We start from the raw sequence: 26,485 nt of genomic DNA on the forward strand, positions 1-26,485 counted from the left end.
GTATTCTTGATCTTAGAGCATAATCCATTGGTTTTCTGTTCAGGGAATTTTCCCCTGTGCCTATTTGTTCGAGGCTCTTCCCCACATTCTCTTCTATTAGTTTCAGTGTATCTGGTTTATGTGGAGCTCTTTGATTCACTTGGACTTGAGCTTTGTACAAGGAGATGAGAATGGGTCAATTTGCATTCTGCTACATGCTGACCTTCAGTCGAACCAGCACATTTTCTAGAATGTTTCTTTCCACTTTCTAGAGTGTTTCTTTCCTTTGATACTTAAAAAATGATCAATTTTTAAATAAACTATTAGATACTTTTAAAACTGATCAATTTTAAATTAAGAAAAATCCCTAAAGTTCTTTCTTATGTGAAACAAACAAGTAATAACCAAAACAACCAACCCAAACCTAGAACTCTTTGGAGTAGCTCAGATATCCTATAAGTGTCTGCAGAATTAACAGAACAGTTAGAGACACAACCACCCATATTATTTGTTACTTTTATATTTTTCATGTCTTCCCGAAGGAATTTGACTGGCCAATAGAAGGCCTACTGAACCCAAACAGCTCTCCCATGAAGAGGCCAGTAAGTAAGACACCAGAGCAGCATGTCCCTGTGCGACTCAGAGTTCTAAGGAATGGAGACAAGAAAAACATCAGGTCCCTGGTGATTGGCCCGGAAATCTCACCTGGATGGAAATTACAGTAAGAGCAATAACCTGTTCACACTCACCCTGCAGACACTTTCCAGGTTTTATGGATGAGTCTCTTCTCCATCCTTTGTGTTTTCTGGAGTAAACATATATTTATATAAAGGGCCCTATCTGAAGATAAAAACATATGCAAAGTTTTATTTAGTTCCTATATCAAATGCTTAAATTGTTCTCTTGTTTTCATCTAAACACTCACAGAAGAGTAACTCAGAAATGAGTGGCTGAAACTTAAACAGCTGTCTGTATTTTCAACAAGCATTTTTGAGTTTTACTAGTGTGCCTAGAAATAAATGAACTCACAACGTGCTTATTAGAGTTAGCTTTTAAATTGTTTAATTGTTGTAATAATTATCCTTACATATTTTGGGTTAAGAAACACAGTTCTCTGAAGTACTAAGAAATCGTTGATCTGTAGTTGAAAGTTACCCTGGGTTCCAATAAAACCATCTCAGACATCACACATTTCTCTACCACTGGAGATAGATCACCTGCTGTATGTTTCTATTTTATGACAAAGGGAATCTTGGATTGCTGGAGAGCTTTGATGGAAAGAATGAATTAAACACATTGTTTCTCATAATTACCAGCGATGTTACCTCCTGACCCTTCTTCTGAGATATTTAGGACATCTGAGGCTGCTGATAATAGTTTAATATTACTCTCTTCACATCGATTAACTATACTTCATACATCACTGAACAATGAGTAACATTCAGATTGGCTGTCCGCTGAACTGCCTGTAAAGACGATAAAGTAAAGAATTAATCTTCAAAGTAAAGTCAAGCCTGAAATTGAAATCTTTGACGCATACATCTCATAATTAGCTCATTCTGCTTGATGTAAGATGTGAGGGCAATGCCCTTAAAAGGGGTCTGACTTTTTCTAAACACCCGAAGTTAACACATTTCTACATTTATTCCTTTTTATCTTATTTTGTATCTTTAATTGTAATTATAAGTTATCCACAGATAACATCTTAGCACCTTATGTTGAAAGTGCTCACCTTAGTCGAGGAATTCAAAAGTATTTAGAGAGACTGGCAAATTTGAACAACTATCCTGGCAGAGAGTGTGAACTGCCCATTGCTTTGAATGCTCTGCTCGAGGAACAATGTGTCCTGATTCATCAAGCATTCCGACATTAGAGAATGTGCCACTTTGCTCACCACCTGAATTACTTTTGCCCAAATAATTAAAACACAGTGGCATTCATTTGGCAAGAAAATCCTCTCAAACAGAGATGAATCTTTCTTTGCTGACTGAGACACTTTGGTGCATGATCATCTACAGCAAAGCCCCAGCTGTGTGGAAATACTGGTTAACAAAGGGTTTAAACAGAGGACTCCCAGTGGAAGAATAAGGACATCAACCAATCCAAAATGTGCCCCGCCTACAAGGTGTTCAGGGACAATGATGAAGAAAAGATTGGGGGAATGGCCAACCAATGACTGGCCCAAATTGAGACCCATCCCATGGGTAAAAGTCAATCTTGGACACTCTTAATATACTGTTAAACTAGAAGACAGGAGGCCATCATAACTGTCCTCTGGGAGTTTGACCTAGCAGCCTATGGAAAAATACAGAAATCCACAGTCAAACAGTAGGGAGAGCTCAAGATGTCTTGTGGAAGAGTTGGGAGAAGTGAGGGACTCAAAGGAGATGGGTACTCCCCAAGAAGACTAATCTAGTCAACTAACCTGGACCCTTTGGGGGGGTTCCCAAACCACCAAGCAAAGAGCAAGCATGGGCTAGACCTAGCCCCACACCCCCGCAAATATGTAGCAGAAGTTCAGTCTTCATGAAGGTCTACCAACAACTGCAGCAGGGGCTGTCCCTAAATCTGTGGCCTGCCTGTGAATCCCATTCCTCTAACTGGGCTACCTTTTCTGGACTCAGTGGGAGAGAATGCACCTAGTCCTGTAGTGACTTGACGTGCCAGGGTGGGGTCCTCTCCCTTCACAGAGGAGAAGAGGAGGGAGGTATTGAGGGGGTCTGTAAGGGGGACTGAGAGGAGGCTTCAATCAGGAAGTAAAGTAAACAAATAATTAATTAATGAAACTAACAAAATAGACACAGCTAACTCAAGAGAATGGTCATGTGGCCCATTTCCAGAAGAGACACACTGGAGTCTGTATAATGGCATATCAAAGTTGGACAAAATATTAGGCTTCCATTAATAGACCAAGCTAAATATTTTTCAGAAGAAAAGATTCTACTAACACATGGAATACTTTGCTCTCATTAACATGCTATGTAAATTTATTTATTTATAAAATGTTGAGCTATTGTGACTGTATACATACATGGGTGAGCACGCACACACACACACACACACACACACACACACACACATGTATGTGAAATATTGATAGAAATCCATTTTATCACTGCCTTGCTCTGGCCACAGCATCCTTCAGCCACACAACAGCTCACTGTGGATGGTTTTGAGGGATTCCTGTTAGTATTGGTTCCAGCATCTACAAAACCCGAGGACATCACCTGCCTCTCTGTATCATGATCACACGCTGTCCTGTTGCTTCCTCACTCAGTATGTGCACTTCCTGCTTTGTCACATCAAGAAATAAACCATTAGAGAACCCCTTTAATGTCACCATTAAAGACCTACAGTAGGCGCCAAACCAGTGCTCACAAATGAATAATCAGCTGTATTTAATCCATTTTTTATTTCCTAAAATATACCAGTTATTAAAACTGCACAGAAAAGTTCACTCACTTGAAAACTGGAATAAAGCTATATTCCAATCAAGCATTCTTATTCTGATCATCATTGTTTAAAATTTGTTTAGGTATGGATTCATAGTGGAAGTAAACAAAACATTACAGGGAAAATTTATGTCATCTCTTGTTAAGGAGGTCCAGGAGTCGCCTCGCAAACCACACAGACCCCAATCTCAGTCAGACTTGGATAGTTTATTGACACCCCAAGACTTAACAATTGGGGCCTATAGCTCTGAAAACTACCAATCCTATGTATTTCTAGGTGACAGTTTATAAACGCTAAAACTGTAAAACTCACAGTGAGCACATAGACAGGTGCTGGAGGCGAGGTCAGGTGGTTGGCCCTAACTCAAGCTACTTTAGATGTAACAGTTCATATTGACCTTTAATTTGAGGGGTCCAAAGTGAAGCTTATACTTGCGGAGTTTCATAAGATTAGCAAACCGCGAGACAAGCCTGGGAAACAGAAGAGACTGCTCCCTGCACACACATCTCGGACGCCAGAGGAAAAAGCCAAAGACCATCTGGAACCCTGGTGCACTGAAGCTCCAGGAAGGGGCGGCACAGGTCTTCCTGGTTGCTGCCTCTGCAGAGAGCCCCTGGGCAGCACCCCACGAGCGAACCTGAGCCTCGGGACCACAGGTAAGACCAAATTTTCTGCTGCAAGAAAGCTGCCTGTTGAGCTTGGGACACACGGAAGCAGAATTTCTCTAGGACCAGGCACGTTCTGTGTTTATCGGAAGTCCCACACCCGCAGATCCCGGCCCGCAGCAGCTCTCTGCTCCCAGACCAGGTGAGAGAGAGACCCAACCGCCTGGTCAGGTGGGCACTCCTGAGGCTGCAGAGCGGAAGAGACCACCAACACTGCTCACCCCTGCCCACATCCCTGGCCCAAGAGGAAACTGTATAAGGCCTCTGGGCTCCCGTGGGGGAGGGCCCAGGAGCGGCAGGACACCTGCCTGAGACACCTCCGGAACCTGAAAGAAACAGACTGGATAAACAGTTCTCTGCACCCAAATCCCGTGGGAGGGAGAGCTAAACCTTCAGAGAGGCAGACAAGCCTGGGAAACCAGAAGAGACTGCTCCCTGCACACACATCTCGGACGCCAGAGGAAAAAGCCAAAGACCATCTGGAACCCTGGTGCACTGAAGCTCCCGGAAGGGGCGGCACAGGTCTTCCTGGTTGCTTCCGCTGCAGAGAGCCCCTGGGCAGCACCCCACGAGCGAACCTGAGCCTCGGGACCACAGGTAAGACCAAATTTTCTGCTGCAAGAAAGCTGCCTGGTGAACTGAAGACACAGGCCCACAGGAACAGCTGAAGACCTGTAGAGAGGAACAACTACACGCCCGAAAGCAGAACACACTGTCCCCATAACTGACTGAAAGAGAGGAAAACAGGTCTACAGCACTCCTGACACACAGGCTTATAGGACAGTCTAGCCACTGTCAGAAATAGCAGAACAAAGTAACACTAGAGATAATCTGATGGCGAGAGGCAAGCGCAGGAACCCAAGCAACAGAAACCAAGACTACATGCCATCATCGGAGCCCAATTCTCCCACCAAAACAAACATGGAATATCCAAACACACCAGAAAAGCAAGATCTAGTTTCAAAATCATATTTGATCATGATGCTGGAGGACTTCAAGAAAGACATGAACACACTTAGGGAAACACAGGAAAACATTAATAAACAAGTAGAAGCCTACAGAGAGGAATCGCAAAAATCCCTGAAAGAATTCCAGGAAAACACAATCAAACAGTTGAAGGAATTAAAAATGGAAATAGAAGCAATCAAGAAAGAACACACGGAAACAACCCTGGATATAGAAAACCAAAAGAAGAGACAAGGAGCTGTAGATACAAGCTTCACCAACAGAATACAAGAGATGGAAGAGAGAATCTCAGGAGCAGAAGATTCCATAGAAATCATTGACTCAACTGTCAAAGATAATGTAAAGCGGAAAAAGCTACTGGTCCAAAACATACAGGAAATCCAGGACTCAATGAGAAGATCAAACCTAAGGATAATAGGTATAGAAGAGAGTGAAGACTTCCAGCTCAAAGGACCAGTAAATATCTTCAACAAAATCATAGAAGAAAACTTCCCTAACCTAAAAAAAGAGATACCCATAGACATACAAGAAGCCTACAGAACTCCAAATAGATTGGACCAGAAAAGAAACACCTCCCGTCACATAATTGTCAAAACACCAAACGCACAAAATAAAGAAAGAATATTAAAAGCAGTAAGGGAAAAAGGTCAAGTAACATATAAAGGGATACCTATCAGAATCACACCAGACTTCTCGCCAGAAACTATGAAGGCCAGAAGATCCTGGACTGATGTCATACAGACCCTAAGAGACCACAAATGCCAGCCCAGGTTACTGTATCCAGCAAAACTCTCAATTAACATTGATGGAGAAACCAAGATATTCCATGACAAAACCAAATTTACACAATATCTTTCTACAAATCCAGCACTACAAAGGATAATAAATGGTAAAGCCCAACATAAGGAGGCAAGCTATACCCTAGAAGAAGCAAGAAACTAATCGTCTTGGCAACAAAACAAAGAGAATGAAAGCACACAAACATAACCTCACATCCAAATATGAATATAAAGGGAAACAATAATCACTATTCCTTAATATCTCTCAATATCAATGGCCTCAACTCCCCAATAGAAAGACATAGATTAACAAACTGGATACGCAACGAGGACCCTGCATTGTGCTGCCTACAGGAAACACACCTCAGAGACAAAGACAGACACTACCTCAGAGTGAAAGGCTGGAAAACAACTTTCCAAGCAAATGGTCAGAAGAAGCAAGCTGGAGTAGCCATTCTAATATCAAATAAAATCAATTTCCAACTAAAAGTCATTAAAAAAGATAAGGAAGGACACTTCATATTCATCAAAGGAAAAATCCACCAAGATGAACTCTCAATCCTAAATATCTATGCCCCAAATACAAGGGCACCTACATACGTAAAAGAAACCTTACTAAAGCTCAAAACACACATTGCACCTCACACAATAATAGTGGGAGATTTCAACACCCCACTCTCATCAATGGACAGATCATGGAAACAGAAATTAAACAGTGATGTCGACAGACTAAGAGAAGTCATGAGCCAAATGGACTTAATGGATATTTATAGAACATTCTATCCTAAAGCAAAAGGATATACCTTCTTCTCAGCTCCTCATGGTACTTTCTCCAAAATTGACCATATAATTGGTCAAAAAACGGGCCTCAACAGGTACAGAAAGATAGAAATAATCCCATGCGTGCTATCGGACCACCGCGGCCTAAAACTGGTCTTCAATAACAATAAGGGAAGAATGCCCACATATACGTGGAATATGAACAATGCTCTACTCAATGATAACCTGGTCAAGGAAGAAATAAAGAAAGAAATTAAAAACTTTTTAGAATTTAATGAAAATGAAGATACAACATACTCAAACTTATGGGACACAATGAAAGCTGTGCTAAGAGGAAAACTCATAGCGCTGAGTGCCTGCAGAAAGAAACAGGAAAGAGCATATGTCAGCAGCTTGACAGCACACCTAAAAGCTCTAGAACAAAACGAAGCAAATACACCCAGGAGGAGTAGAAGGCAGGAAATAATCAAACTCAGAGCTGAAATCAACCAAGTAGAAACAAAAAGGACCATAGAAAGAATCAACAGAACCAAAAGTTGGTTCTTTGAGAAAATCAACAAGATAGATAAACCCTTAGCCAGACTAACGAGAGGACACAGAGAGTGCGTCCAAATTAACAAAATCAGAAACGAAAAGGGAGACATAACTACAGATTCAGAGGAAATTCAAAAAATCATCAGATCTTACTATAAAAACCTATATTCAACAAAATTTGAAAATCTTCAGGAAATGGACTATTTCCTAGACAGATACCAGGTATCAAAGTTAAATCAGGAACAGATAAACCAGTTAAACAACCCCATAACTCCTAAGGAAATAGAAGCAGTCATTAAAGGTCTCCCAACCAAAAAGAGCCCAGGTCCAGACGGGTTTAGTGCAGAATTCTATCAAACCTTCATAGAAGACCTCATACCAATATTATCCAAACTATTCCACAAAATTGAAACAGATGGAGCACTACCGAATTCCTTCTACGAAGCCACAATTACTCTTATACCTAAACCACACAAAGACACAACAAAGAAAGAGAACTTCAGACCAATTTCCCTTATGAATATCGACGCAAAAATACTCAATAAAATTCTGGCAAACCGAATTCAAGAGCACATCAAAACAATCATCCACCATGATCAAGTAGGCTTCATCCCAGGCATGCAGGGATGGTTTAATATACGGAAAACCATCAACGTGATCCATTATATAAACAAACTGAAAGAACAGAACCACATGATCATTTCATTAGATGCTGAGAAAGCATTTGACAAAATTCAACACCCCTTCATGATAAAAGTCCTGGAAAGAATAGGAATTCAAGGCCCATACCTAAACATAGTAAAAGCCATATACAGCAAACCAGTTGCTAACATTAAACTAAATGGAGAGAAACTTGAAGCAATCCCACTAAAATCAGGGACTAGACAAGGCTGCCCACTCTCTCCCTACTTATTCAATATAGTTCTTGAAGTTCTAGCCAGAGCAATCAGACAACAAAAGGAGGTCAAGGGGATACAGATCGGAAAAGAAGAGGTCAAAATATCACTATTTGCAGATGACATGATAGTATATATAAGTGATCCCAAAAGTTCCACCAGAGAACTACTAAAGCTGATAAACAACTTCAGCAAAGTGGCTGGGTATAAAATTAACTCAAATAAATCAGTTGCCTTCCTCTATACAAAAGAGAAACAAGCCGAGAAAGAAATTAGGGAAACGACACCCTTCATAATAGACCCAAATAATATAAAGTACCTCGGTGTGACTTTAACCAAGCAAGTAAAAGATCTGTACAATAAGAACTTCAAGACACTGAGGAAAGAAATTGAAGAAGACCTCAGAAGATGGAAAGATCTCCCATGCTCATGGATTGGCAGGATTAATATAGTAAAAATGGCCATTTTACCAAAAGCAATCTACAGATTCAATGCAATCCCCATCAAAATACCAATCCAATTCTTCAAAGAGTTAGACAGAACAATTTGCAAATTCATCTGGAATAACAAAAAACCCAGGATAGCTAAAGCTATCCTCAACAATAAAAGGACTTCAGGGGGAATCACTATCCCTGAACTCAAGCAGTATTACAGAGCAATAGTGATAAAAACTGCATGGTATTGGTACAGAGACAGACAGATAGACCAATGGAATAGAATTGAAGACCCAGAAATGAACCCACACACCTATGGTCACTTGATTTTTGACAAAGGAGCCAAAACCATCCAATGGAAAAAAGATAGCATTTTCAGCAAATGGTGCTGGTTCAACTGGAGGGCAACATGTAGAAGAATGCAGATCGATCCATGCTTATCACCCTGTACAAAGCTTAAGTCCAAGTGGATCAAGGACCTCCACATCAAACCAGACACACTCAAACTAATAGAAGAAAAACTAGGGAAGCATCTGGAACACATGGGCACTGGAAAAAATTTCCTGAACAAAACACCAATGGCTTATGCTCTAAGATCAAGAATCGACAAATGGGATCTCATAAAACTGCAAAGCTTCTGTAAGGCAAAGGACACTGTGGTTAGGACAAAACGGCAACCAACAGATTGGGAAAAGATCTTTACCAATCCTACAACAGATAGAGGCCTTATATCCAAAATATACAAAGAACTCAAGAAGTTAGACCGCAGGGAAACAAATAACCCTATTAAAAAATGGGGTTCAGAGCTAAACAAAGAATTCACAGCTGAGGAATGCCGAATGGCTGAGAAACACCTAAAGAAATGTTCAACATCTTTAGTCATAAGGGAAATGCAAATCAAAACAACCCTGAGATTTCACCTCACACCAGTGAGAATGGCTAAGATCAAAAACTCAGGTGACAGCAGATGCTGGCGAGGATGTGGAGAAAGAGGAACACTCCTCCATTGTTGGTGGGATTGCAGACTGGTACAACCATTCTGGAAATCAGTCTGGAGGTTCCTCAGAAAATTGGACATTGAACTGCCTGAGGATCCAGCTATACCTCTCTTGGGCATATACCCAAAAGATGCCTCAACATATAAAAGAGACACGTGCTCCACTATGTTCATCGCAGCCTTATTTATAATAGCCAGAAACTGGAAAGAACCCAGATGCCCTTCAACAGAGGAATGGATACAGAAAATGTGGTACATCTACACAATGGAATATTACTCAGCTATCAAAAACAACGACTTTATGAAATTCGTAGGCAAATGGTTGGAACTGGAAAATATCATCCTGAGTGAGCTAACCCAATCACAGAAAGACATACATGGTATGCACTCATTGATAAGTGGCTATTAGCCCAAATGCTTGAATTACCCTAGATGCCTAGAACAAATGAAACTCAAGACGGATGATCAAAATGTGAATGCTTCACTCCTTCTTTAAATGAGGAAAAAGAATACCCTTGGCAGGGAAGGGAGAGGCAAAGATTAAAACAGAGACTGAAGGAACACCCATTCAGAGCCTGCCCCACATGTGGCCCATACTTATACAGCCACCCAATTAGACAAGATGGATGAAGCAAAGACGTGCAGACTGACAGGAGCCGGATGTAGATCGCTCCTGAGAGACACAGCCAGAATACAGCAAATACAGAGGCGAATGCCAGCAGCAAACCACTGAACTGAGAATAGGTCCCCTGTTGAAGGAATCAGAGAAAGAACTGGAAGAGCTTGAAGGGGCTCGAGACCCCAAAAGTACAACAATGCCAAGCAACCAGAGCTTCCAGGGACTAAGCCACTACCTAAAGACTATACATGGACTGACCCTGGACTCTGACCCCATAGGTAGCAATGAATATCCTAGTAAGAGCACCAGTGGAAGGGGAAGCCCTGGGTCCTGCTAAGACTGAACCCCCAGTGAACTAGTCTATGGGGGGAGGGCGGCAATGGGGGGAGGGTTGGGAGGGGAACACCCATAAGGAAGGGGAGGGGGGAGGGGGATGTTTGCCCAGAAACCGGGAAAGGGAATAACACTCGAAATGTATATAAGAAATACTCAAGTTAATAAAAAATAAAAAAAGAAAAGAAAAAAAAAGAAGGGGCTCGAGACCCCATATGTACAACAATGCCAAGCAACCAGATCTTCCAGGGACTAAGCCACTACCTAAAGACTATACATGGACTGACCCTGGACTCTGACCTCATAAGTAGCAATGAATATCCTAGTAAGAGCACCAGTGGAAGGGGAAGCCCTGGGTCCTACTAAGACTGAACCCCCAGTGAACTAGTCTATGGGGGGAGGGCGGCAATGGGGGGAGGGTTGGGAGGGGAACACCCATAAGGAAGGGGAGGGGGGAGGGGGATGTTTGCCCGGAAACCGGGAAAGGGAATAACACTCGAAATGTATATAAGAAATACTCAAGTTAATAAAAAAAAAAAAGATTAGCAAACCGCATAACATACAGAACATAGTAGGTTATGGGGACAGCATGCCCCTGCTCTGAGACAAGTTATTTTTCTGTGTCAATGACCGAGACAGACATATTATAGCAACAATACAAAATGGCTGACAGGCATGGAACAAAATGGCTGCAGCTATGCTAGAGGGGCAAGCCTCAACAGTCTGTTTTTTGAAGTAAAGAAATTTACATTTCTGAGTGTTTAGCACTGTAAGAAAAGGAACGAATTAATGCAGATAGATTTTCTTACATAAATCTCTCAAAGAATACATGTTTATTTAACATACCATATCATCGAGTATACAGTATGAACTTTTATTTAATTACGAAATGTGAAGCTTAATATTTAAGTACGTTAAAATTTGAAATTTTGTCTTTTAAATAGAGGTAGATTATTGGGAGCAAACTGTGATAAGTTTAGGTCTCACCGCTTATCCACACGTTAGGATATGCTATTAAGACATGCTGATGCTAATCAAATGTCAAGTACCATGAATGCATCTCAAATTATTTGTTTCAGAAATGTTAATGCTGAAAGGAAAGAGAAAAGCCATGCCATGAACTATTCTGAAACAGAAAGATACCAGATTGAATTTCACCATCTTTTGGAGAGGTAAATGCTTACTCTTTGAAATGCAAAGGTGTTTTGTGTGTGAATGCTTGAGTGGTCATGCTTACCCCATAGCACAAAAACATATCTTTATATAAGTTGTAAATACAATGATTATAGACAATTTAATCGTGTGTGTGTGTGTGTTGTGTGTGTGTGTGTGTGTGTGTGTGTGTCTGTGTGTGTCTGTGCATGGATGCGTGCACATGCATGCACACTCACTTGTGATGTAATAGGAAGTCAAAGCTATACAATCTCAAAATTCAATTGGAAATTCCAGAAACAAGAGTAAAAGAGGCTTGACATTTGACTCTAGGTGATCTGCCTTCAGAAGACACACTCATTATTAGGTTTTAGAAACCAGTTACTCTTTGCTCCGTGCTTTGATGTTGGCTAGCTTCAAACTGGTAAGAGGAAAGAGTGCACAGAAAACTCCTTACCTTAGCCCTCCACAAACTTCCCAGATGGGTCAAATTTAGCACTAAAACTAGGACTCCAAAACAGGTAAAGGATAAAGGAAGAGTAATTAGCCACCCAGTCCTCCTCCGTGACCCAACTCTCATAGAGCAACATGCTCCCACAGGTAAACATTCACTCTAAAGAAATATGAGTGAGGGACCAGAAGCTGGTGTACCACAGGCTGCACTGTAAGTTCACATATGTCCAAGGAAGTGAGATGGCATTGGTGTAGCTCTTTTGGTATCAAGCAGAAGAAGCAGGGTGATCCCACCAGCTGCTGTGAGTGAGGGAGCTCACTCAGTATCAGCTGGTCCATCAGCTGGAGATGAGATGATGTACTTCTTACTGGCTTATTTCTTTTCAAGATCCCCCTGAAAGAAATAACTGGTCTCCTTACTTTTTAATTGCTGCAAGCCGAGGTAGGAAATATGAGTTAGAACTGCTCCTCATACGAGTCTTGCTAAGAAGCACAGAATCATCTCTAACTCACACAGTGGTACCTGTTAGTATCAGCAGTGCATGACAAGACATTCTTCATCACAACCGCACTGCTTAGGATCCGGCCCAGCACCGCTGTTAGCCCTATTTCTCCTTCCCTAGGGTTTAGGTATGGCTAAGGGCAACACGCCTATGCTCCAATATCTTCAGTGAATAGACGCCTATGCTCCAATACCTCTTGCTGCCCGTGAATAGAAACTCAGATTTGTTATTCCAGAATCCCAAATACCTTCAAGCTGCTCATCTCTTCTTTTCCAGGCTCATCAGATCCCCCAACCCTTATTTCATTTCCACCTTCCTTCTCCCCGCAACTCCTCTTCTCCTCTGTCAAGTTTATGAGCTTTCTTCTCTGTTCTTCTGTAATTATTCTTCTTACCCACACACACACATACACACACACACACACACACACACACACACACACACACACGCCTTCTGAGTCCCTTTAGTCTTTCTCATATGAACATGTGTTTATGATTTGTGATGACTAAACTTGGGATTAAATAGCCTATCTGTGGGGCCCATCTCTGGAGAAAATGCTCATCAGCCATGGATAGCCAATAACTCTTCATCTAAGGGGAGGGGTATCTTTTGGAACTCCTCACATCCATGTTGGCATGTTAATTGGTGTGGTCATTCATTATGCAGGTATGCATGTTATTTGGTGTAGTCATTCATTATGCAGGTATGCATGTTAATTGGTGTGGTCATTCATTATGCAGGCATGGTTTAAGCAACCATGCTATTGATGATGATTCATGAATGCAGCATCATGACTGTGTCTGGACGACACTATCTTAGTGTGTGTTCTGTTCTTTGACTCTTACAATCCTCCTGCCCCCTCCTCCATGGCATTTTCTGAACCTCAGGTTATGTTGTAGGTCTCCCATCTAGTCCATAAACCAGAGACAGGAACTGAGAGTTAAAAGACTGAACCTAGGACCTCATTCTTGAGTCACTACTAATGGCCAGGCCTTGGTTCCTTCTGCTCTCTTACTTTACCACTGAAGCTTTATGTATGCATAATCAAGTTATATGTCTCTTGTTACAGGTGCACCAAAGTTTTGAATTTACCTTCTGCTGCTCGGAGACTTTTCAGTGAAAAAGGGAAGGAACTTTTTTCCCTGGAAGACCTACAGAGAGATGAACTGGTAACTGAGGCAGGGTGTGGAACTGGATATTTAATCAATGAGAATAAGTAAAGGGAAACATCCTTCAATGTGAGGCTTCTAGGCTTGCCATTCATATTCTTTCTAGAATTCCCACAAAGGAGTCAGTCATCAAAAAACATCAAATGCGCCCAATCAAACAGCTACCTGCACCCAAATCCTGTGGGAAGGAGAGCTAGACCTTCAGAGGGGCAGACATGCCTGGGAAACCAGAGGAGACTACACTCTGCCCACATTTCTGACTCTAGAGGAAAACATTTAGCCCCATCAGGGCACCCTGTGCACAGGGACCCAGAAGTAGGGGCAGGCCCTTCTGGTTGCTGCCCTCATGGGGAGCTGAAACCTAGCCCCGAGGAATGACCTCAGGCCCAAGACCAGAGGGAAGACCAAGTTTTCTGCTCCAAGTTACCTGCCTGGTGGACTCAGGACACACAAAGGCAAAATTCCTCTGGGACTGGAAAATTCCAGTTTCTAGCTGGCGCCCGAACCTGGATGATCCCAGCCCTCAGCTCCCTGCTCCCAAACCCCGTGGGAGAGAGAGATGATCACCTAGACATGTGGGCAATCCTGAGACTTCAGGGGAGGAGAGACCACCACTTCTGCCCACTTTGCCCACTTCCCTGGTCCAAGAGGAAACTGTATAGGCCCTCTGGGCACAGAAAGATAGGGGCAGTCAAGTTGCAGGAGCCCTGCAGTCCAGACTGTGCCCAGATCCAAATGGACCCGGTCAAACAGCTCCCTGCACCCAAATTCTGTGGGAGGGAGAGCTACACCTTTAGAGGGGCAGACACACCTGGGAAACCAGTGGAGACTACTCTCTGCCCACTTTTCTGACTCTAGAGGAAAGCGCCTAGCACCATCCGGCCCCTCTGGGCGCAGGGACCCAGGAGAAGTAGGGGCAGGCCCTTCTGGTTCCCACTCACAGGGACAGCTGAAAGCCAGTGGACAAGATCGACTGCACACCAAAAAGCAGAACATTCTGTTCCAATAACTGACTGAAAGAAAACAGGAAAACAAGTCTACAACACTCCTGACACACAGGCCTACAGGACGGTCAAGCCACTGTCAGAAATAGCAAAACAACATAATACCAGAGACAACCTGAAGGCAAGAGGCAAGCGCAGGAACCCAAGCAACAGAAACCAAGACTACATGGCATCATCAGAGCCCAATTCTCCCACCAAAGCAAATACTGAATATCCAAACACACCAGAAAAGCAAAATCTAGATTTAAAATCATGTTTGATCATGATGACGGAGGATCCATAGATACAAGCATCACCAACAGAATACAAGAGATAGAAGAGAGAATCTCAGGAGCAGAAGATTCCATAGGAATCATCAACTCAACTATCAAAGATAATGTAAAACAGAAAAAGATACTGGCCGAAAACATAAAGGAAATCCAGGACACAATGAGAAGATCAAACCTAAGGATAATAGGTATAGAAAAGAGTGAAGACTCCCAACTCAAAGGACCAGTATCTTCAAAAAAAATCATAGAAGAAATTTCCCTAACCTAAAGAAAAAGACGCCCATAAACATACAAGAAGCCTGCAGAACTCCAAATAGATTGGGCCAGAAAAGAAACTCCTCCCATCAAATAATAGGCAAAACACCAAATGCACAAAACAAAGAAAGAATATTAAAAGCAGTAAGGGAAAAAGGTCAAGCAACATATAAAGGTAGACCTATCAGAATTACACCAGACTTCTCACCAGAGCATATGAAAGCCAGAAGATCCTGGACAGATGTCATACAGACCCTAAGAGAACACAAATGCCAGCCAAGGTTACTGTATCTGGTAAAACTCTCAATTAACATAGACAGAGAAACCAAGATATTCCATGACAAAACCAAATTTACACAATATCTTTCTACAAATCCAGCTCTACAAAGAATAATAAATGGTAAAGCCCAATATAAGGAGGTAAGCTACACCCTAGAAAAAGCAAGAAACTAATCATCTTGCAACAAAACAAAGAGAATGAAAGCACACAAACATAACCTCACATCCAAATATGAATATAAAGGGAAGCAATAATCACTATTCCTTAATATCTCTCAATATCAATGGCCTCAATTCCCCAATAAAAAGACATAGATTAACAAACTGGATACGCAATGAGGACCCTGCATTCTGCTGCCTACAGGAAACACACCTCAGAGACAAAGACAGACACTACCTCAGAGTGAAAGGCTGGAAAACAACTTTCCAAGCAAATGGTCAGAAGAAGCAAGCTGGAGTAGCCATTCTAATATCAAATAAAATCAATTTCCAACCAAAAGTCATCAAAAAAGATAAGGAAGAACACTTCATACTCATCAAAGGAAAAATCCAAGATGAATTCTCAATCCTAAATATCTATGCCCCAAATACAAGGGCACCTACATACATAAAAGAAACCTTACTAAAGCACAAAGCACACATTGCACCTCACACAATAATAGTAGGAGATTTCAACACCCCACTCTCATCAATGGACAGATCATGGAAACAGAAATTAAACAGAGACATAGACAGACTAAGAGAAGTCATGTACCAAATGGACTTAACAGATATTTATAGAACATTCTATCCTAAAACAAAAGGATATACCCTCTTCTCACCACCTCATGGTACTTTCTCCAAAATTAACCATATAATCGGTCATAAAACAGGCCTTAACAAATACAGACAGATAGAAATAATCCCATGTGTCCTATCAGATGACCACAGGCTAAAGCTGGTCTTCAATAACAGTAAGGAAAGAATGCCCACATATACATGAAAGTTGAACAATGCTCTACTCAACGATATCCTGGTTGAGGAAGAAATAAGGAAAGAAATTAAAGACTTCTTAGAATTTAATGAAAATGAAGGTACAACATACCCAAACTTATGGGACACAATGAAAGCTGTGCTAAGAGGAAAAGTCATAGCTCTGAGTGCCTGCAGAAAGAAACAGGAGAGAGCATATGTCAGCAGCTTGACAGCACACCTAAAAGCTCTAGAACAAAAAGAAGCAAATATACCCAGGAGGAGTGGAAGGCAGGAAATAATCAAACTCAGAGCTGAAATCAACCAAGTAGAAACAAAAAGGACTATACAAGGCATCAACAGAACCAAAATCTGGTTCTTTGAGAAAATCAACAAGATAGATAAACCCTTAGCCAGACAAAACAGAGGACACAGAGAGTCTGTCCAAATTAACAATATCAGAAATGAAAAGGGAGACATAACAACAGAGCCAGAGGAAATTCAAAAAATCATCATATCCTACTACAAAAGCCTATATTCAACAAAACTTGAAAATCAGGAGGAAATGGACAATTTCCTTGACAGATACCAGGTACCAAAGTTAAATCAGGAACAGATAAACCATTTAAACAACACCAAAACTCCTAAAGAAATAGAAGCAGTCATTAAAAGTCTCCCAATCAAAAAGAGCCCAGGTCCAGATGGGTTCCGTGAAGAATTCAACCAGACCTTCATAGAAGACCTCATACCAATACAATCCAAACTATTCCACAAAATTGAAACAGATGGAGCACTACCGAATTCCTTCTATGAAGCTACAATTGTTCTGATACCTAAACCACACAAAGACCCAACAAAGAAAGAGAACTTCAGACCAATTTCCCTTATGAATATCGACGCAAAAATACTCAATAAAATTCTGGCAAACCGAATCCAAGAGCACATCAAAACAATCATTCACCATGATCAAGTAGGCTTCATTCCAAGGATGCACGGATGGTTTAATATACGGAAAACCATCAACATAATCCACTATATAAACAAACTGAAAGGTAAAACCACATGATCATTTCATTAGGTGCTGAGAAAGCATTTGACAAAATTCAACACCCCTTCTTGATAAACGTCCTGGAAAGAACAGGAATTCAAGGCCCATACCTAAACATAGTAAAAGCCATATACAGCAAACTAGTAGCTAACATTAAGCTAAATTGAGAGAAACTTGAAGCAATCCCACTAAAATCAGGAACTAGACAAGGCTGCCCACTCTCTCCCTACTTATTCAATATAGTTCTTGAAGTTCTAGCCAGAGCAATCAGACAACAAAGGGAGATCAAAGGGATAAGATTGGAAAGGAAGAAGTCAAAATATCACTATTTGCAGATGACATGATAGTATATTTAAGTGATCCTAAAATTTCCACCAGAGAAATACTAAACCTGATAAACACCTTCAGCAAAGTGGCTGGGTATAAAATTAACTCAAATAAATAAGTGGCCTTCCTCTACACAAAAGAGAAGCAAGCTGAGAAAGAAATTAGGGAAATGACACCCTTCATAATAGTCCCAAATAATACAAAATACATCTGGATGATTTTAACCAAGCAAGTAAAAATCTGTATAATAAGAACATCAAGCTTCTGAAGAAAGAAATTGAAGAAGATCTTGGAAGATGGAAAGATCTCCCATGTGCTCATGGATAGTAAAAATGGCCATTTTACCAAAAGCGGTCTACAGATTCAATGCAATGCCCATCAAAATTCCCGTCCAATTCTTCAGAGAGTTAGACAGAACAATTTGCAAATTCATCTGGAATAACAAAAAACCCAGGATAGCTAGAGCTATCCTCAACAACAAAAGGACTTCTGGGGGAATCACTGTACCTGAACTCAAGCAATATTACAGAGCAATAGTGAGAAAAACTGTATGGTATTGGTACAGAGACAGGCAGATAGACCAGTGGAATAGAATTGAAGACCCAGAAATGAACCCACGCACCTATGGTCACTTGATTTTTGACAAAGGAGCCAAAAGCATCCAATGGAAAAAAGAGGATTTTCAGCAAATGGTGCTGGTTCAACTGGAGGGCAACATGTAGAAGAATGCAGATTGATCCATTCTTATCAACCTGTACAAAGCTTAAGTCCAAGCAGATCAAGGACCTCCACATCAAACCAGATACACTCAAACTAATTGAAGAAAAAGTGGGGAAGAATCTCGAACACATGGGTCCTGGAGAAAATTTCCTGAACAAACCACCAATGGCTTATGGTCTAATATCAAGAATCCACAAATGGGATCTCATAAAACTACAAAGCTTCTGTAAGGCAAAGGACACTGTTGTTATGACAAAATGTCAACCAACAGATTGAGAAAAGATCTTTACCAGTCCTACAACTGATAGAGAGGGCTTATATCCAAAATATACAAAGAACTCACGAAGTTAGACTGCAGAGAGACAAATAACCCTATTAAAAAATGGGGTTCAGAGTTAAACAAAGAATTCACAGCTGAGGAATGCCGAATGGCTGAGAAACACCTAAAGAAATGTTCAACATCTTTAGTCATAAGGGAAATGCAAATCAAAACAACCCTGAGATTTCACCTCATACCAGTTGGAATGGCTAAGATCAAAAACTCTGGCAACAGCAGATGCTGGTGAGGATGTGGAGAAAGAAGAACACTTCTCCATTATTGTTGGGATTGCAGACTGGTACAACCATTCTGGAAATCAGTCTGGAGGTTCCTTAGAAAATTGGACATTGAACTACCTGAGGACCCAGCTATACCTCTCTTGGTTATATACCCAAAAGATGCTCCAACATATAACAAAGACACATGCTCCCCTATGTCTATAGCAGCCTTATTTATAATAGCCAGAAGTTGGAAAGAACCCAGATGCTCTTCAACAGAGGAATGGATACAGAAAATGTGGTACATCTACACAATGGAATACTACTCAGCTATCAAAACCAGTGACTTTATGAAATTCATAGGCAAATGAATGCAACTGGAAAATATCATCCCAATCACAGAAAAACACACATGGTAAGCACTCATTGATAAGTGGATATTAGCCCAAATGCTCAAATTACCCTAGATGCACAGAACACATGAAACTCAAGAAGTATGACCAAAATGCAGATGCTTCACTCCTTCTTTAAACGGGGAACAAGAATACCCTTAGGAGGGTATAGGGAGGCAAAGTTTAGAACAGAGGCTGAAGGAATTCCCATTCAGAGCCTGCCCCACATGTGGCCCATACATATACAGCCACCAAACTAGATAAGATGGATAAAGCAAAGAAGTGCAGGCCAACAGGAACTGGATGTAGATCTCTCCTGAGAGACACAGCCAGAAAACGGCAAATACATAGGTCAGCACCAAACCACCGAACTGAGAACGGGACCCCCGTTGAAGGAATCAGAGAAAGGACTGAAAGAGCTGAAAGGGCTTGAGACCCCATATGAACAACAATACCAACCAACCAGAGCTTCCAGGGACTAAGCCACTACCCAAAGACTATACATGGACTGACCTTAGACTTCAACTTCATAGGTAGCAATGAATAGCCTAGTAAGGGCACCAGTGGAAGGGGAAGCCCTTGTTCCTGCCAAGGCTGGACCCCCAGTGAATGGGATTCTTGGGGGAGGGTGTTAGTGGGGGAAGGATGTGGAGGAGAACACCATATAGAAGGAGAGATGGAGGGATTAGGGGGATGTTGGTCTGGAAACTGGGAAAGGGAATAACATTTGAAATGTAAATAAGGAATACCCAATTTAATAAAGATGGAAAAAAACATCAAATGCTAATCAATAGCATTGCTGCCTTCCTAGGCAGTGGACTGGACCTGCATGACTAAATATGATAAATAAATATATGATTATTGAGCCTTTTTTTCAAAGATACCCTTTTCTCCAGCACAGAACCTAAGGCAGGCTAAGTATTCACTTCTGATTTCTACCTCTGTTGCTGAAGAATTAGACCCTTGAATCTTTTTAAGTCTATACAATATAATTATTTGTTTCTTTACTAAATGACTAATTTCCTGACTTTCTTGTTTTTTTGAAATAAGCTTTCTTAACTTTCCTTACAATATGTCCACTTCAACAGCATCAAACAAATATGCCACTGGTTGTTTTTTTTTAAACTCTATTTGGAGCCTAGAGTGAGCTGAGAAATAGAAGGTCTTATACAACTTAGTCTTTTCCCCCATTGTGAAATTAGAGTTATTAGCTTAGGCAAAAAAACAAACAAAACAAAAAACATTGCTTGCCCTGACTGATGCCTGAAGCTCTTTGAATAAAGAACAAAGCTCATAATATATTACCAACTCTTGAAGTTGGACATGGACCATGCATGCACACACACACACACACACACACACACACACACACACACACACACACACAGACACACACACACACACACTCACACACAAACAGACAGATAAGACCAAAGCAAACCAAAAACAAAACCAAAAGGTAGTGCTTTGTAATCTAAGGACCTCTTGAGAGTCTGAAAGCTGCACACCATGAAATTCATAGGCAAATGGATGGAACTAGAAAATATCATTGTGAGTGAGGTAACCCAATCACAAAAAAACAAAAACAAAAACAAAAAAATACACATGATATACACTCACTGATACATGAATGTTAGCCCAAAGGCTCGAATTACCCAAAATACAATCCACAGACCACATGAAGCTCAAGAAGAAGGACAACCAAAGTGTGGATGCTTCAGTCCTTCTTAGAAAGGGGGATAAAAATATTCATAGAAGAAAATACAGAGACAAAGTTTGGAACAGAGACTGAGAGAATGCCCATTCAGAGACTACCCCACCTGGGGATCCAGCCACTAAACCCAGTCTCTATTGGGGATCCCAAGAAGTGCATGCTGACAGGAGCCTGATATAGCTGTCTCCTGAGAGGCTCTGCCACAGCCTGACAATACAGAGGGGAATGTTCACAGCCAACCGTTGAACTGAGAATGGGGTGCCCATTAGAGGAGTTAGAGAAAAGATTGAGGGAGCTGAAGGGGTTTACAACCCCATAAGAACAACAATACCAACCAACCAGAGTTCCCAGGGACTAAACCACCATCGAGAGAGTACACATGGACAGACCCATGGCTCCAGCTCCATATGTAGCCGAGGAGTCATGGTGCCTTGTTGGGCACCAATGGGAGGAGAAGCCCTTGGTCCAGCCAAGACTGGATCCCCCAGTATAAGGGAATGTCAGGGCGGGGAGGTGGTAAGGGGTGGGTGGATGGGTGAGAGAATACCCTCATAGAAGAAGGGGGCAGAGGAATTGGAGAGTGGATCTATGGGTGGTAAACCAGGAAAGGGGATAACATTTGAAATGTAAATAAATAAAAAAAATCCAAAGGAAATAAAAATAACACCAAAATAGAGCTTCTCTATACAATTATTGTTAATACAAATATGGATTTTTATGTGCATATGCATAAACAAGACCAGAGCAAAGGCAGTATCACCTGACATGTTAACATGGAAGAACAATTTCATGGGATCCTGTGCCTGGACAAGGAACTTCAGACAACTAATGACTGCTATGAGAGGGAGAATTAACCTCTCCCAGGGATGAGCGCCCTATTGGTTATCTAATTCAAAGTGACCAGCCTTAAAAGCATATGCATACAAATAGAAAACATGGATTTGTCAGTGTGTGTGTATCTGTGTGTCTGTGTGTTGTCTCTCTGTGGATTTGTACACATATGTACAGTTTCTCTGGAATCCATAAGAAGGTGTTGTCTCTCCTTGAGCAAATTTACAGGTGGGGATGAGTTCATTTTGGATGCTGGGATCCTAGCCCTGCACGCGTGGTACATGTTCTGAACTGCTACCCAGGTCTCTAGCCTACATTAATATTTTCATGTTTATATATACTACAAGTCCATTTATACAAGGGATTCTAATCTCTTTTCCAGGAAGGGGCTGTTAGTGAAGATCTTAGGCTGCAGTGACTGTGTGGTCTCCACTGAAACACCACCAATCGACTGCATTCCAGCAAATGGGCAAGCCTCTTCCCCAGTAAAGCTGCACTTACAGAAAGGCCCAGCAGCCCACACTGGCCATTGTCACAGTTTGGCAGCCTTTGACTACACCTGCATTTCGGTCCTCTCTTTGCTCTGATCTTAGAAAACTTACTTGAAAGCCTTTTATTTATAAGTGACTCCAGACGAATAGGAGTGGCGCAAAGGGTGAGGCACTCACTTTTGCTGCTCTGTGTTGTGTGAAAAGCGAGCATCCACTGGCAAACACGGAAGAGGCCTGGTGTCTGACAACACAAAGTTTAGACTTTGCCTCCCTCCATGTACTCTGCAGAATCACGGCCTTTCTCAGCAATTCCTTCTTTCTCATTACTGGGTGGTATCCCATGACACTGCGTGTTGGCCGTTCTCCCACTGTACAGTGTTCCAGTTGCTACAATAGTTCCTATATTAAGGTGCTTCGACTCCTTACACACCATCTCCCAACTCATGTCTTTGATAGGTATATGTTTCATGTGGAGAACACTGGATCAATCCTGACCTCTCCATTGCTCAACAGAAAAAGCAAGTCTTCCTAAGGAGCCTTGAGTTAGACATTTCCAAGATTAAAACCTTTTGCAGCATGCACAAGGTGGAAGGTAAGCTTTGAAGTTATCTAACTTTGATGTCCTAACATACCTCATGATATTGCTTTCTATTAAAAAATTATGTTTACTTAAGTAAGCATTTTGCTATTTAGCTCTTTAGCCTCATTTATTAAAGTATATTTAACAGGGCTGCATGTTTTGTTACTAATATACTTTGCAAAAGCAAAGAGATTTTAAAAACTCAACATAATCTCTTTTCTCTTTTACAGATATATAGGTATTTGTGAGCCCCATGCATTCTCATCAAGGAAAAAGGATTAAATGACCAATCATGTCTTAACGTTGTACCATCTGTTTATGTAATCAATCTCTTAGGGAGGGATTTAGGACTTCTCGGTTTGCAGAGCCCCAGTTGGCTGAGAGGAAAAAATTTAGGATGTAGATCCTCTTGTGTCTGGGTTCCTAGGCTGGAGTCTATGTCTGGGGTAACTTGTATTCATTCATTTGGCCCAGATAGTATTTTGAGTGGCCTCTGTTCTTCCTGCCTGGCTAAGCCTGCTTCCTGCTCTGTCTTGCTTTCTGAAACCAGGCAGTGGCCTCTGGGTTACCTCTGAAGTCTTAGCTAGAGAGCCATCTCACCCTTATTTATCAACCAATTTAGGAAGTTGCCAGAAAGCATGTTGGCAAATCATAGGTCATAGCTGCATCTTCAGAAAGCCAAACCCATATGCATGTAACCATGAGAGATCATGCCACAGAGTACTGATGTCTCCCTAGCGTTTCCACAGTGAGGCAACATGGTGAAATAGGTCTACTTTTACCTCTGTCCCCACAGGTCAACACTGAACTTCAACTCTTTGTACACTAAGTAGGAGGGAAAGGCTTGTGGGAAAGTGTGCATTGTGAATTATGTGGTTGTCATCTTAGGATAGTATGGCATTTGAGTGTCAAAAACTGTCAATGACGTTTGGGGAGAGAGCCCGGTCAGCAGACTGTTAGCCATTGGTAGTACTCTTGTGAATAGTCACGTGTAATGGCAAGAACTTGTGATCCCAGCACCGGGATAGCAAAGACAGACCAACTGGCCAGCTAGATTACTCTCTTCGGTGAGTCCCAGTTCCTTGAAGGAAGCCTTGTCTAAAATTAAAAAAAAAAAAAAGAAAGAAAGAAAGAAAGAACGATAGATAGATGGTTTCAGAGAAACAGCATGCAGTTGGCTTCTGCCCGCCAGCCTCCACCCCCACTTCTGCCTTTGTGCTTTCTCTGTTCTCTATAGCGTCTCACTTTTCCTTGTGAGATCCCATTTTCCCTCATCAGAGTAAGGAAAAGCCATGACCTCACACATTTATTTAGCACCCAGGGGGTTCACATGCACCTTTCACAGTATTGACTTTCGTAGTTGAGCCACAGAGAACAATCTAAAGACACACACACACACACACACACACACACATTTACACATATACATATATATACATATATACACATATATATCTTATTTGAATAATTAGAATAGAGAACAATTAAATTAAGCTTGGAAATGCCTATTATTAGTACTTTTGTCTAACAATATCTTGAGGGGAAATAATTGGCAAGCATCCTGTTAAATAAAGACCAACTTTTTGGTTTAAGGAGTTCCCAAGGGCTGAATGTTTTACCCTTGTGTGAATGTGTATTTCATATTCCCAGTGTTCTACAGTCATAAGTATAAGTCTTTGCAACTTGTCCATTTCTTCTCAGCTCTTGTTTTAGAAGTTCAAAGTGACCTTGCGTGCGGGGGCAAGCTTGCCGTGAATAAACCTGCAGCAGATTTTGAAGAGGAGAAACAAGGGAAAGAACCAAAGGGGAGGCAGCTGGGAAATGCTGCTTTAATAACAGGGGATGCTCCCAGAGAGACTCTGTAAGTAATCACTGTGGCCAGAAAGGGACCAGTGCTCTGTGACCGCAGCCCCCGCCCCCAGCACTCCCCCTCCTGCAGTAGTGTGGAGTCCATGCAGGGGACTCAGAGGAGTTTCTGAAACTTGGTCACTTGAAGGCACAGTGTGTAATTAGTTTTCTAATAAATGAATAGAACCAGAACTCGAACCATCACTTTCATCTACTAGCAGTGATGTAATTTCAATGAGATGATTTTTGAAAGGACATTATCTTAGAATTGCACCTTCTTTCTTTTCCTCCCTCCCTCCCTTTTTCATTTATTTATTTAATTCGCCATGCTCTATCATGGTAAACACTAAGTCATTCTGAGCCAGGGAAATGGTTTCTGTTGGATCTCGATGTGTCATCCTTTCAAGTCATCTACGCTCCATCGTGCACTGTTACCTTGCTGACGTGATTTTCCACACAGTTCTCAGAGAGTGTGTGCCCTGACAAGCTGAGTAATAATTAGTTCTCTGCTACCCTCACCCCTGCCCGTCAGTGACCCCATTTGTACACGATCACTCCCCCATGGCTCATCTCTTCTTGCTGTCTAGCATACCAAGTTCTAGTAGGTGACGAGCAATGGCCTGAAGGAGGTCAATCCTAAGGTCCACGGCAGATACTTCTTTCCGCCTCCAGTTCTTGTTGCACACTTATGTATGGTGACTTCACCAACAATACTAGTTTCACCAGTGCTGTGCATAGAGGTCCTTGTTAAACCCCTTCTCCTAACCCTTCCTGTCTAACCTGGGAATTCAGTGTGGAAAAGGGCTCTGCATCATGTGCTCTGCAGACAGAATAAGGGAATCGTTGAGTTCATTCCAGAACAAAGCTTCATTGACTACCTAAATTCATTTATCCTTGTTACAAGCTTTGATTTTTAAAGTTATTAATTTTTCATGTGAGTGCTTCACAGTACAGGTGTGGGAGTCAGAGGACAAATGCCTGATTCTCTCCTCCCTCTGTGGGCTATTCGGATCAAACTCAAGTTGCCGGTCCAGGCAACACATGCTTGTACCTGCTGAGCCATGACTGACTCACCTTATTACCATCATAGAGGAAGCTGGTTTTAGGAAACACTTTTCTTAGTGTGACACATGATTCATCACTCCGTGCTGTGTAGGTCTCACCCAAGCATCCCAGTCAGGCTTTGTGACCCTAGTTCCCACATCCAGAGGTGTCACCGACTCACAAGGCAGTCTTGTTGACTCATAAGTTTGATGCCTCACAACTCTGCTTTGGTGACTCATACTTTCATGCCAAACTCCCCTTGTAGCCACCAGGCCTGAGTCCTCATGAGTACCTGTTCTCACTAGTTCCTTGAACTGTATCTAAACAGATCACTTTCTTCATTCATTGAAATGTTATTTTCAACTTAATTTTTAGTTATCATAAAAAGTCACTGATTTGGCTCCAGGGTTTTCATTCTTTCATCCCATTGTCTGTTACTCTTGTGCACTCCTCCCTTATTGCTGTCTCTATCCTCTTCTGCCA

General features: G+C 41.6%; 1 pseudogene across 1 annotated transcript in view; it reads left to right on the top strand.

The window, feature by feature from the left end:
* Nucleotides 1–26,485, top strand: part of Dcdc1-ps1 (doublecortin domain containing 1, pseudogene 1) — a 410,625-nt pseudogene that overhangs the window by 336,492 nt on the left and 47,648 nt on the right. Inside the window, exons 23-27 of the transcript NR_175340.2 lie at nucleotides 522–700; nucleotides 11,515–11,607; nucleotides 13,613–13,712; nucleotides 22,987–23,122; nucleotides 24,812–24,971. The product of NR_175340.2 is annotated as a doublecortin domain containing 1, pseudogene 1 (transcript). The remainder of the gene's footprint in view (nucleotides 1–521; nucleotides 701–11,514; nucleotides 11,608–13,612; nucleotides 13,713–22,986; nucleotides 23,123–24,811; nucleotides 24,972–26,485) is intronic.

The sequence above is a fragment of the Rattus norvegicus genome, chromosome 3, assembly GCF_036323735.1.
Source record: "Rattus norvegicus strain BN/NHsdMcwi chromosome 3, GRCr8, whole genome shotgun sequence".
Classification (NCBI taxonomy): Eukaryota; Metazoa; Chordata; class Mammalia; order Rodentia; family Muridae; genus Rattus; species Rattus norvegicus.